Here is a 13,062-nt window from a genome sequence, read left to right as displayed (position 1 = left end):
CAAGTTAATTCTTCCCATCTGTCTTAGTTATCTAGTGCTGCTATAACAGGAATACCACAAGTGGATGGCTTTAAAAACAGAAATTTGTTCTCTCACAGTTTAGGAGGCTACAAGTCCAAATTCAGGGCGCCAGCTCTAGGGAAAGGCTTTCTCTCCCTGTCGGCTCTAGGGGAAGGTCTTTGTCTCCTTTCAACATATGTGGGTCAGCATTCCTTGGAGATCACCAAATGTCTCGGCATAATCTTCTCCTGGGTCTAGGAGGTTCTCAGTGCAGGGACCGTGGGTCCAGAGGACATGCTCCACTCCTGGCTCTTCTTTCTTGGTGGTAGGAGGCTCCCTGATGTCTGCTTGCTTGTTTAGTCTCTTTTGTGTCAAAAGAGATAGACTCAAGATACAACCCAATCCTGTAGATTGTATCCTGCCTCATTAATATAACTGCCTTTAGTCCTGCCTCATTAACATCATAGAAGTTAGGGTTTATATCAGATCACAAAATGGTGCATAATTACAAAATACTGAGAATCATGCCTAACCAGGTTGACACGTATTTTTGGGGGGTACAATTTGATCCGTAATACCATGTATTTTAGTTACCTAGTGCTACCAAAAACAACAACAAAAAACCAAATCCATTGCTGTGGATTCCAACTCATAGTGTCCCTATAGGACAGAGTAGAACTACCCATAGGGTTTCCAAGGAGCAACTGGTGGATTTGAACTGCCGACCTTTGGTTAGCAGCTGAACACAACCACTGTGCCACCAGGGCCCCTACCTAGTGCTAGGAGTAATGAAAATACCACACATGGGAGCTTTAAAGAACAAAAATTTATTTTCTCACAGTTTTGGTGGCCAAAAGTCCAAATCAGGGCATTGGCTCTAGGGGAGGATCCCTCCTTGTTGGTAGCCGGTTCCTCGATGTCTCTCCCCGCTCTGAGTGTGTGTGTATGTCTGTTTTCCTTTTTTATAAGACACCATTCAGAAGGGATCAGGTTTAGGACTCACCCTAGTCCAGTATGACCTCATTAAGAAAACCACAGAAAACCCCAACTGCCAAACAAGGTCACGTGCACGGGTGAAAAGGGATTAGGATTTCAAGGTATGTTTTGGAGGGACACAATTTAAGCCATAATACCATCCTTGAAAGTGGCATAGCCCCTCACTGGTTCACTGCTTTCTTTAAGCCATTAGAATTTTAATTCTTATGAAGTGTTATGCATTTTTGTTGTCTTTATTCCCAGGCATTGTATATACTTAGCTTTCTTTCTGGTTTTCCTTTTAAAAAATACATATATATTTTGGTAAGATTCAAATTTACAGAAAAGCTGCAAGAATAATACACCTTTGTGACTCAAATTCACCAAAAGTTAACATTCTGTCCTACTTGCTTTATCATTCATTCCATAGGTACATTTTTATTTTATTTTTTTGAACCATTTGAAAATAAGTTACAGACATGTCCACTGACCCCCAGATACTTCAGGGTGTATTTTCTAACGAGCGGAATATTTTCTTACAGAACCACCAAATCCATTGCTGTCAGGTTGATTCCAACTCGTAGCAACTTTATAGGACAGAGGAGAACTGTCCCATAGGGTTTCCAAAGCTGTAATCTTTACAGAAGCAGTCTGCCACGTCTTTTTCCTGTGGAGCGGTTGGTGGGTTCCAACCACTGACCTTTCGGTTAGCAGCCGAGCGCTTAACCACTGGACCAGTAGGGCTTCTTAATACAGAACCACTGTAGTGATAAAACCATGAATATTAACACTGCACGATGCTATTATCTAATAATCCATATTCAAGTTTTGCCAATTGTCTTAATAATGTCTTCTATAGCTTTGTGTTTTTTTTCAAATTCAAGGGACCAATGAGGGACCATGCTTTGGAATTAGTTGTCCTATCTCTTTAAAAATCCCTTAACCTTTCCTTGTTGGTCATGAACTTGACATTTTTCAAAAGTGAGTGCCAGTTATTTTGCAGACAGTCCCTCAAATTGAATTTGTCTGATATTTCCTCAGGATTAGATTCAGGTTCTGCCTTTTTTTTTTTTTTTTTCTTTTTTACAGGAATACCATAGAAGTCATATGTGTTCTTCTCAGTGCATCATATCAAGAGGCAGGTGCTGTTGGTTTGTCCCATTTCTCAGTGATGTTAACTGTGACCACTTGGTTAAGGTATTATCTGGCAGTTTTGTTCACTGTAAGGAACCCTGGTGGCACAGTGGAGAAGCGCTTGGCTGCTAACAGAAAAGTTGGTTCAAACCCACTGACTGCTGCACGGGTCAGTAAAGGTTACAGTCTTGGAAACCCTGTGGGGCAGTTCTACTCTGTCAGAATCGACTTGACGACAGTAGGTTTGGTTTTTTTGGTTTTGGTCCACTGTAGAGGTACAGTTTTCTTCACAATTAATATGTAATTTGTAGAGAGATACTTTGAAACGATGTAGTTATCCTGTTCTTAGCAAATTGTCACCCACTCTTTTAGCACCAGCCGATGCTTCTTGCCTTGATCAGTTATTACCCTGATGGTTGCAAAAGGGTTATTTTGAAAGTGGCGGCGTCAGACCTCATTTAACTTGAGGAGGAGGAGGAGGAGAGTCATCAAGATCCACCTCAGCTCAAGGCTGACTTCTGTGAGGTGGGGGTCAGACATACCTCCGCCCTCCACCCTTTGCCCATTCTGATACCAGCTGCCCCTCCCACAGCACTCTCTACTTCGCCGCCGGGTTGGACACTTTCTTGCAATGGCCACATAGAACTTATAGGCAATACTCACAATTATGGGGTTTATTAGGGAAGTAACAGGTTGAAGGTCAGGATTAGGATCAACTTGGAGTAACAGGAACAACTCAGCATACAGTTCTACGATCCGGACGGCTTCTTCTCGGCCGTGCCCGCAGACAGGCCTGTGCTGCTGGGCCCTGCTTGGACCTGGCCTGTGTCCTGCTTGGCCAAGTGTTACAGCTCCTTAGCAACCCATAAGTGCCCGGAGGCACCCCACTCCACCCGGAAGCCTTCTGCCCGAAGGCGCTCGACTCTTTCATTCTGTGGGTTAGTGAACCCACTGCAGCCATCTGCCAGTCCCATGCTGCTTCTGCTCCGTGCTGCTGCTGCCTCCCGTGTTACAGCTCTGTGTCTTAGTCATCCAGTGCTGCTGTAACAGAAATACCACAAGTGGGTGGCTTTAACAAAGAGAAATTTTTTTTTCTCACAGTCCAGTAGGCTAGAAATCTGAACTCAGGGCGTTAGTTCCAGGGGAAGGCTCTCTCTCTCTGTTGGCTCTGGAGGAAGGTCCTTGTGATACATCAGTCTTCCGTTGGCCTGGGAGCGTCTCAGTGCAGGAGCCTCAGGTCCAAAGGACGCGCTCTGCTCCTGGCACTGCTTTCTTGGTGGCATGAGGTCCTCACCTCTCTGCTTGCTTCCATTCCATTTTTATCTTTTGAGAGGTAAAAGGTGATGCACCTGCCACACCCCAGGGAAATTCCCTTTACATTGGATCAGGGAGGTGACCCGAGTAAGGGTGGTATTACAATCCCACCCTGATCCTCTCAACATAAAATTATAATCACAAAATGGAGGCCAACCACATGATCCTGGAAATCATGGCCTAACCAAATTGATACACACATTTTGGGGGGGACATAATTCAATCCATGACACTCTGTGTCCTGGGTCTAGGAGGTTCTCAACTTAGGCACACTGGGTCCAAAGGATGTACTCTGCTTCTGGCTCCTCTTCTTGTTGGTAGTGAGGTCCCCCCTTGCTCTTTGGAGTTGTCTCTTTCTAAGCCAGTGGGATGGCAAAACTGACCAATCCCCTTGGTGGGCCACAGGTACCTTATTTGCATATCTCAGCCAGTCTTGGCAAGAGTTTTACACACCTTATTTGCATAGTCCCACAGGAGTTTCAAGGCCATGGCCAGAAAGGCCACACAAAAAGAGAAACCCATTACCCTGTATAACTCCATCATTATTTCTGTACATAATAGTTTGCATTCTACTGTAAGGAAGAGTTTACCACCCACCTCCATTTATTTTTTGCTATTTATTTCAGTGTGGGCTCATGGAATCTTATTTTGTTCAGAGTTAAAATCCATTACTATCATTTATTATGGTATTCGAGCTGTCCCAAATTTGGCTGGGAGCCTTGTCTACCCTCTCCTGTGCCCTTTTGGCATGTCTCCATTTATTTTTTATTTTTATTTTTTTTAAGCATTTTTCAACTTTCTGGCACAATAAAATGTTCCAGATGCATCCTGTACTTTCCTTGTCTCAGCCCTGGAACAACCATTTCTTGCAGGAGCTGTAAATACTTTCATAATGGTGGATATAAATCAAGTCTGGTTTTAGGTGTGCTCATTACTACTGGGTGTCATTTCTTCTAGGCTTTTTCTCCTGACAGAGTAGGAAATATATCTGTGTTTTTGTAAGTTACCAGAGAGTTGAATCTGACTCATGGCGACCCCACGTGCGTCAGAGCAGAACTGTGCTCACAGGGTTTTCAGTAGCAGATTTTTCAGAGGTAGATTGGCAGATGGGTGGGAGGGAGAAAGGGAGACTCATTGCTTAGGGGAAACTGAGCTTCTGTTAAGGGTGATGGGAAAATTTGGAAGTGGCTAAAATGTGATGGCTGCACAACACGATGAACACAATGTCACTAATTGCACATGCGAAAATTGTTGAAATGGCAACTCTTTTGTTACATATATATTTACCATAAAATTTTTTTGCATGTTTGGATTTATACATAACTCTTTCTTGTTTTTGTATCAGGCAAATCTACTGCAAGAGACCTCTTTAAAGTGTTAAAAAGCAAAGATGTCACCTTGAGGACTAAGGTACACCTGACCCAAGCCATAGTGTTTTATATTGTCTCATATGCATGTGAAAACTGGACAATGAATAAGGAAGACCAAAGAAGAATTGACACCTTTGAATTATGGTGTTGGAGAAGAATATTGGACATACCACAGACTGCCAGAAAAACAAATCTGTCTTGGAAGAAGTACAGCCAGAGTCCTCATTAGAAGCAAGGATGGCGAGACTTTGTCTCACATTCTTTGGACATGTTATCAGGAGGGCCCAGTTCCTGGAGAAAGACATCATGCTTGGTAAAGTAGAGGGTCAGCAAAAAAGAGGAAGACCATCAATGAGATGGATTGACACAGTGGCTGCAATAATGGGCCCAAACGTAGCAACGGTAGTGAGGATGGGGCAGACCAGGCAATGTTTCGTTCTCTTGTACATAGTGTTGCTATGAGTTGGAAGTGACTCGACGGCACCTAACGACACTTCTTGTTTGTTGTTGCTCTGGTAAATAGTTTTTTGTTTTTAATTAAAAATTCCAGTTTTTCATTGCTGGTATATAGGAAAGCAATTGACTTTTGTATATTTACTTTTTATCCTGCGGCTGTTTTACTCACTTTCAATTTCACTGATTTCTGCTCTGATTTTTATAATTCCTCTTCCCATTTGCTTAAAGTTTAATTACTCTTCTTTCATTAGTTTTCTAAGGTGGAAACTTAGATTGAATCGAGATCTTTCTTTATTTCTAGTAGAGCATTTAATGGTATAAATTTCCCTCTAGCACTGCTTTTGCTGTATCCCATAAATTTTGATAAATTCTATTTTCATTTAGGTCAAAATAGTTTTAAATTTCCCTTGAGACTTTTCCTTTGACCCATGTGTTATTTAGTAGTGTGTTGTTTACTCTTGTAATATATTGAGGTTTTCCAGCTATCTTTCAGTTATAGATTTAACTTGGTTATAGATACTCCATTGCGAAAGGACACCAGACTTTGTTTGATTTCTTTTAAATTTATTCTGGTGTGATTCGTGGCACTGATTTGGGTCTGTGTTGGTAAATGTTCCGTGTGAGCTAGAGAAGAACTTGGACTCTTCCTTTGTTGGATGAAGTAGTCTGTAAATGTCAATTTGATCCAGTTGATTGATACTGCTATTCAGTTCAATTCTTTCTGTACTGATTTTTATCACTGCTCGGTCTGTAAGTTACTGAGAGAGATGCTGAAGTCTCCAACTATAAGAGTGGATTCGTCTATTCCCCCTTCAATTCTATCAGTTTTTTGCCTCACGTGTTTTGATGCACTGTTGTTAGAGGCTTATGCGTTAAGGAGCATTATGTCTGCTTGGAGAATTGACCCTTCTATTATTATTCACTTCTTTATCCCCGATAACTTTCCTTATTCTATAGTCAGCTTTGTCTGAGATTAATATAGCTACTCCAGCTTTCTTTTGATTAGTGTTAGCATGGTATATATTTCTCCACCCCGTCACTTCTAATCTATCTGTGTCTTTGAGGTTTCTTTTAGACAACATGTAGTTGGGTCTTTTTCCCCCCTAATCTGTCGTCTCTTTTTAATCTGTAGTCTCTGTCTTTTAATTGGCGTATTAGACCATTCACAGTAGGTATGGAGCCGTATGGAAGAGATTTTGATATATGATGCTATAATGACAATAAACCTTGAAAACATTAAGCTAAGTGATGTAAAACCCAAAACAAAAAACCAAACCCATTGATGTTGAGCCGATTCTGACTCATGGCAACCCTATAGAACAGAGTTGAACTGCCCGCACAGGGTTTCCAAGGCTGTAAATCTTTGCAGGAGCGGATTGCCACATCTTCCTCCCACAGAGCAGTGGGTGGGTTTGAACTGCTGACCTTTCGTTAGCAGCCAAATGCTTTAGCCACTATGGCACCAGGGCTCCTTAATGAGATGAAACAGACCAAAAGATTAAATATTACATGAATGCATTCATATGAAATATGCAGAATAAGTACATCTGTAGGAATAGAATGTGGATTGGTGGTTGTCAAGGGCTGGGAAAGGGAGAAATGGAGAGTAACTGCTTAATGGGTGTCTCGGTTATCCGTTGTTGTTAGATGCTGCTGAGTGGGTTCCGACTCATAGCGACCCTAGGTACCACAGAATGAAACATTGCCTGGTCCTGCACCATCCTCACAATCATTGTTATGCTTGAGCCCATTGTTATAGCCACTGTGTCAATCCATCTTGTTGAGGGTTTTCCTCTTTTCTGCTGACCCTGTACTTTACCAAGCATGATGTCCTTCTTCAGGGACTGATCCCTCCTGACCACATGTCCAAAGTATGTAAGACATAGTCTCACTGTCCTTGCTTCTAAGGAGCATTCTGGTTGTACTTCTTCTAAGGCACTTCAGTTTCTTCATCTTTGGCCTTAGTGGTTGGTGCGCAAATTTGAATAATAGCTGTAGTAACTGGTCTTCCTTGTGGGTATATGGATATTATCACTGAAAGCGTTGTACTTAAGGATAAATCTTGAAATGTTCTTTTTGACATTGAATGCAACGCCATTCTTCTTCAAGCTGTCATTTCCAGCATAGTACACTATATGATTGTCCGATTCAAAATGGCCAATACCAGTCCATTTCAGCTCACTAATGCCTAGGATATTGATGTTTATGTGTTCCATTTCATTTTTGAATATTCCCAATTTTCCTAGATTCATATTTCGTACATTCCAGGTTCCAATTATTAATGGATATTTGCAGCTGTTTCTTCTCATTTTGAGTCGTGCCACATCAGCAAGTGAAGGTCTGGAAAGCTTTACTCCATACATGTCATTAAGATCAACTCTACTTTGAGGAGGCAGCTCTTCCCCAGTCATTTTTTGAGTGCCTTCCAACCTGGGGGGCTCACCTTCCGGCACTATATCAGACAATGTTCTGCTGCTATTCATAAGGTTTTCACTGGCTAATGCTTTTCAGAAGTAGACTGCTGGGTCCTTCTCTTAGTCTGGAAGCTCAGCCAAAACCTGTCCTCCAGGGTGACCCTGCTGATATCTGAATACCGGTGGCTTAGCTTCCAGCATCACAGCAACACAGTATGACAAACTGACAGAAACATGGGGGATTGGTTATCTAGTGCTGCTATAACAGAAATGCTGCAAGTAGAAGCCTTCAACAAAGAGAAGTTTATTTCCTCACAGTAAAGCAGGCTAAAAGTCCAAATTCAGGATGTCAGCTCCAGGGGAAGGTTTTCTCTTTGTCGGCCTTCTCATCAATCTTCCCCCTGACTAGGAGATTCTCCACTGGGGACCCTGGGTCTGAAGGATGTGCTCTGCTGCCAGCACTTCTCTCTTGGTGGTATGAGGTCCCCACTCTCTGCTTGCTTCCCTTTTATCTCTTGTAAGATAAAAGGTGGTACAGGCCACACCCCAGGGAAACTCCCTTTACATTGGATCAGGGATGTGACTTTAGTAAGGGTGTTACAATCCCACCCTAATCCTCTTTACCATGAAATAACAATCACAAAATGGAGGACAACCACACAATACTGGAAAATATGGCCTAACCAAGGTGACTACATATTTTAGGAGGACACAATTCAATCCATTACAGTGGGAAAGGGACAATTATTTTGGACTGAAGAAAATGTTGCAGAACTAAACAGGAGTGGTGATTGCAGAACATGGCAGATGTACTAGATGCCACTGATTGGTACCCTTTGTAATGGTTAATTTTTTGTCATGTAAATTTCACTTCAGTAAAAAAAATTCTCATGGTATTTGGGCAAAAAATAAAAGCAACAAAACAAAAACACCTTAGACAATAAAAATAATTGTTAACCCTCACCCTCTTGTTACCAATTGCCAATCTGACACAAAGTGTCCTTGTCTTTTCCAGAGTAAGAATGCACGCGAAAGACAAACTTTATCTTCAGCAAGCTTTGTTTTGCTTGAGTCAAGCAAAAGGAGTCGGGGGGGATCTAAGCCTCTACAAAAGACTGACTTGAAAAGGGAAGCAAAGTTAGGGCTTATATGGGTTCGGAGGAGACAACAGAGTAATGAATAGTGGGCTTCTTTCAAGGGGCAGGTACTTCTCAGAATAGTGGTGTTTGTTAATTAGGTTGCTCACACATCTGGAATCTAAGATGGAACCTGCTGATATTCAAGATGGAGTCCTCTCAGCAGCTCTTGGCATCACTTATGGGATATAGCGCAAGCGCACTTGATCTTCGGCACTACATCACCATCTTCAGAGAGCTAAGGAAGGTCAAACAGCAGTCACACTCTGCTCCTCTGCGCATACAGAGCCTGCAAAGGAGGAGGGGACTAGAAAGACACTGAGAAGGAGATAGTAATTCACAGGCTGCCCCAATCCTATCTCATGTTGACAGGGTGGGTTCCTGTTTACCCAACTTTTAGATGATAATCTTTTAAACGCTCTTTTGTTCAGCCCACACAGTTAACCCTATCTGTCTGTCTCACTCTCAAAAAAAAAAAAAAAAAAACCAGCAGCAAGAAAGTGATGGAAGAGATCGTTGAAGCCAGAAACAGTTCCATGTATACATGAAAAACTTAGTATGTGTTAAAGACAGCATTGCAAAACAGTTGTACAATGATGATTTAATAAGAGGTTTATGGACAATAGACTATACTTTTGTAAAAAAAAATTAGGATGCCTAATTACCTCTTGCAAGTAGGAAAAAAACCCAAATATACAGCTAAAATTGAAATAAATTATTCTAAAGGAGTCAGAAGGAAACAGAAAAGAAAGCATGTGTAACAGGTATTTTATCCAAGTATGAATGTTTATAGTGTATTTAAGTAAAAGAAAATGTAGAAATTAATTTCGGGACAGGCATGTTTGTAGAAATTATTTTCAGGACTAGCATGGAAGCTGGACTATATGAAAAAGAACAGGGCATCAGGATTGGAGGAAGACTCATTAACAACCTGCGTTACGTAGATGAAACAACCTTACTTGCTGAAAGTGAAGAGGACTTGAAGCACTTACTAATGAAGATCAAAGACCACAGCCTTCAGTATGGATTACACCTCAACATAAACAAAAATCCTCACAACTGGACCAATGAGCAACATCATGATAAATGGAGAAAAGATTGAAGTTGTCAAGGATTTCATTTTACTTGGATCCACAATCAACAGCCATGGAAGCAGCAGCCAAGAAATCAAAAGACGCATTGCCTTGGGCAAATCTGCTGCAAAGGACCTCTTCAAAGTGTTGAAGAGCTAAGATGTCACCCTGAAGACTAAGGTGCGCGTGACCCAAGCCATGGTATTTTCAATCACATCATACGCACGTGAAAGCTGGACAATGAATAAGGAAGATCGAAGAAGAGTTGACACCTTTGAATTGTGGTGTTGGCGAAGAATATTGAATATACTACGGACTGCCAAAAGAACGAACAAATCTGTCTTGGAAGAAGTGCGGCCAGAATGCTCCTTAGGAGCAAGGATGGCGAGACTGTGTCTTACATACTTTGGACATGTTGTCAGGAGGGATCAGTCCCTGGAGAAGGACATCATGCTTGGGAGAGTACACGGTCAGCGGAAAAGAGGAAGACCGTCAACGAGGTGGATGGACACAGTGGCTGCAGCAATGAGCTCAAGCATAACAATGATTGTGAAGATGGTGCAGGACCGGGCAGTGTTTCGTTCTGTTGTGCATAGGGTCGCTATGAGTCGGAACAGACTTGACAGCACCTAACAACAACAACAGCATGTTAATCTGAAACAGCATTCTTTTTTTTTTAGTTTTTTTTTTTATCTTAAAACCCTTCACCGAAGTTATGACTTGTCTATTTAGTGTTCTTCCATCCCCACTCCTCCCCTCCCTGGTAACCATCAAAGATGTTTCTTTTTATGTGTGAACCTTTTCATGAGTTTTTACAGTAATGGTCTCATACTACATTTGCCGTTTTGTAATGGACTTATTTCACTCAGCATAATGCCCTCCAGATTCGTCCATGTTGTGAGATGCTTCCCAGACTCATCATTGTCCTTTATCTTTGTGTAATATTCTATTGTGTGTAGGTACCATAGTTTGTTTATCCATTCATCTGTTGATGGGCACCTAGGTTGTTTCCATCTTTCTGCTATTGTGAACAGTGCTTCAATGGACGTGGGTGTTCGTATGTCTATTCGTGTGACAACTCTTATTTCTCTAGGAGTGGAATTGCTGGATCATACGGTGTTTCTATTTGTAGCTTTCTAAGGAAGCGCTTATCATTTTCCAAAACGATTGTACCATTTTGCATTCTCACCAGAAGTGCATAAGAGTTGCAATCTCCCTGCAGCCTCTTGAACATTAGTTATTTTCTGTTTTTTTGATTCGTGCCAGTAATACTGGGCTGAGATGGCATCTCGTTGTGGTTTTGATTTGCATTTCTGTAATGGCTACTGATCATGAGCATTTCCTTGTGTGTCTTTTAGCTGCTTGAATGTCTTCTTTGGTGAAGTGTCTGTTCATTTCCTTTGCCCACTTTTTTTTTTTTTAATTAACTTTTATTGAGCTTCAAGTGAACGTTTACAAATCAAGTCAGTCTGTCACATATAAGTTTACATACATCTTACTCCGTACTCCCACTTGGTCTCCCCCTAATGAGTCAGCCCTTCCAGTCTCTCCTTTCGTGACAATTTTGCCAGCTTCCAACTCTCTCTATCCTCCCATCCCCGCCTCCAGACAGGAGATGCCAACACAATCTCGAGTGTCCACCTGATATAATTAGCTCACTCTTCATCAGCATCTCTCTCCCACCCACTGTCCAGTCCCTTTCATGTCTGATGAGTTGTCTTCGGGGATGGTTCCTGTCCTGTGCCAACAGAAGTTCTGGGGACCATGGCCGCCGGGATTCCTCTAGTCTCAGTCAGACCATTAAGTATGGTCTTTTTATGAGAATTTGGGGTCTGCATCCCACTGATCTCCTGCTCCCTCAGGGGTTCTCTGTTGTGCTCCCTGTCAGGGCAGTCATCGATTGTGGCCGGGCACCAACTAGTTCTTCTGGTCTCAGGATGATGTAGGTCTCTGGTTCATGTGGCCCTTTCTGTCTCTTGGGCTCTTAGTTGTCATGTGACCTTGGTGTTCTTCATTCTCCTTTGCTCCAGGTGGGTTGAGACCAATTGATGCATCTTAGATGGCCGCTTGTTAGCATTTAAGACCCCAGACGCCACATTTCAAAGTGGGATGCAGAATGTTTTCAAAATAGAATTATTTTGCCAATTGACTTAGAAGTCCCCTTAAACCATGGTCCCCAAACCCCTGCCCTTGCTCTGCTGACCTTTGAAGCATTCATTTTATCCCAGAAACTTATTTGCTTTTGGTCCAGTCCAATTGAGCTGACCTTCCATGTATTGAGTGTTGTCCTTCCCTTCACCTAAAGCAGTTCTTATCTACTAATTAATCAATAAAAAACCCTCTCCCTCCCTCCCTCCCTCCCCGCCTCGTAACCACAAAAGTATGTGTTCTTCTCAGTTTATACTATTTCTCAAGATCTTATAATAGTGGTCTTATACAATATTTGTCCTTTTGCCTCTGACTAATTTCGCTCAGCATGCCTTCCAGGTTCCTCCATGTTATGAAATGTTTCAGAGATTCGTCACTGTTCTTTATCGATGCGTAGTATTCCATTGTGTGAATATACCACAATTTATTTACCCATTCATCCGTTGATGGACACCTTGGTTGCTTCCAGCTTTTTGCTCTTGTAAACAGAGCTGCAATAAACATGGGTGTGCATATATCTGTTTGTGTGATGTCCTTTGCCCACTTTTTAATTGGATTATTTGTCTTTTTGTTGCAGAGGTGTTGGATTTTCCTGTAGATTTTAGAGATTAGACCTTTGCTAAGTTTATAATAGCCAATTTTTTTTCCCCAGTCTGTAGGTTCTCTTTTTACTGGTTTGGTGAAGTCTTTTGATGAGCCTAAGTGTTTAATTTTTAGAAGATCCCAGTTATCTAGCTTATCTTCTGGGATTTGTGTGTTGTTAGTTATGGTTTGTATCTTGTTAATGCCATGTATTAGGGCCTCTAGCATTGATCCTATTTATTCTTCTATGATCTTTAGAGTTTTTGCCTTTAGGTCTTTGATCTATTTTGAATTAGTTTTTGTGTATGGTGTGAGGTATGGGTCTTTTTCATTTTTTTGCAGACGGACATCTAGTTTGCCAGCACCATTTGTTAAAAAGACTGTCTTTTTCCCATTTGATGGACTTTGGGGCCTTGTCGATGATCAGGTGACCATAGGTGGATAGATTTACATATAGGTT

Source organism: Loxodonta africana, chromosome 3 (genome assembly GCF_030014295.1).
Source record: "Loxodonta africana isolate mLoxAfr1 chromosome 3, mLoxAfr1.hap2, whole genome shotgun sequence".
Lineage (NCBI taxonomy): Eukaryota > Metazoa > Chordata > Mammalia > Proboscidea > Elephantidae > Loxodonta > Loxodonta africana.
The sequence above is the reverse complement of the archived record's forward strand: the minus strand, read 5'-3'. Positions refer to the sequence as shown.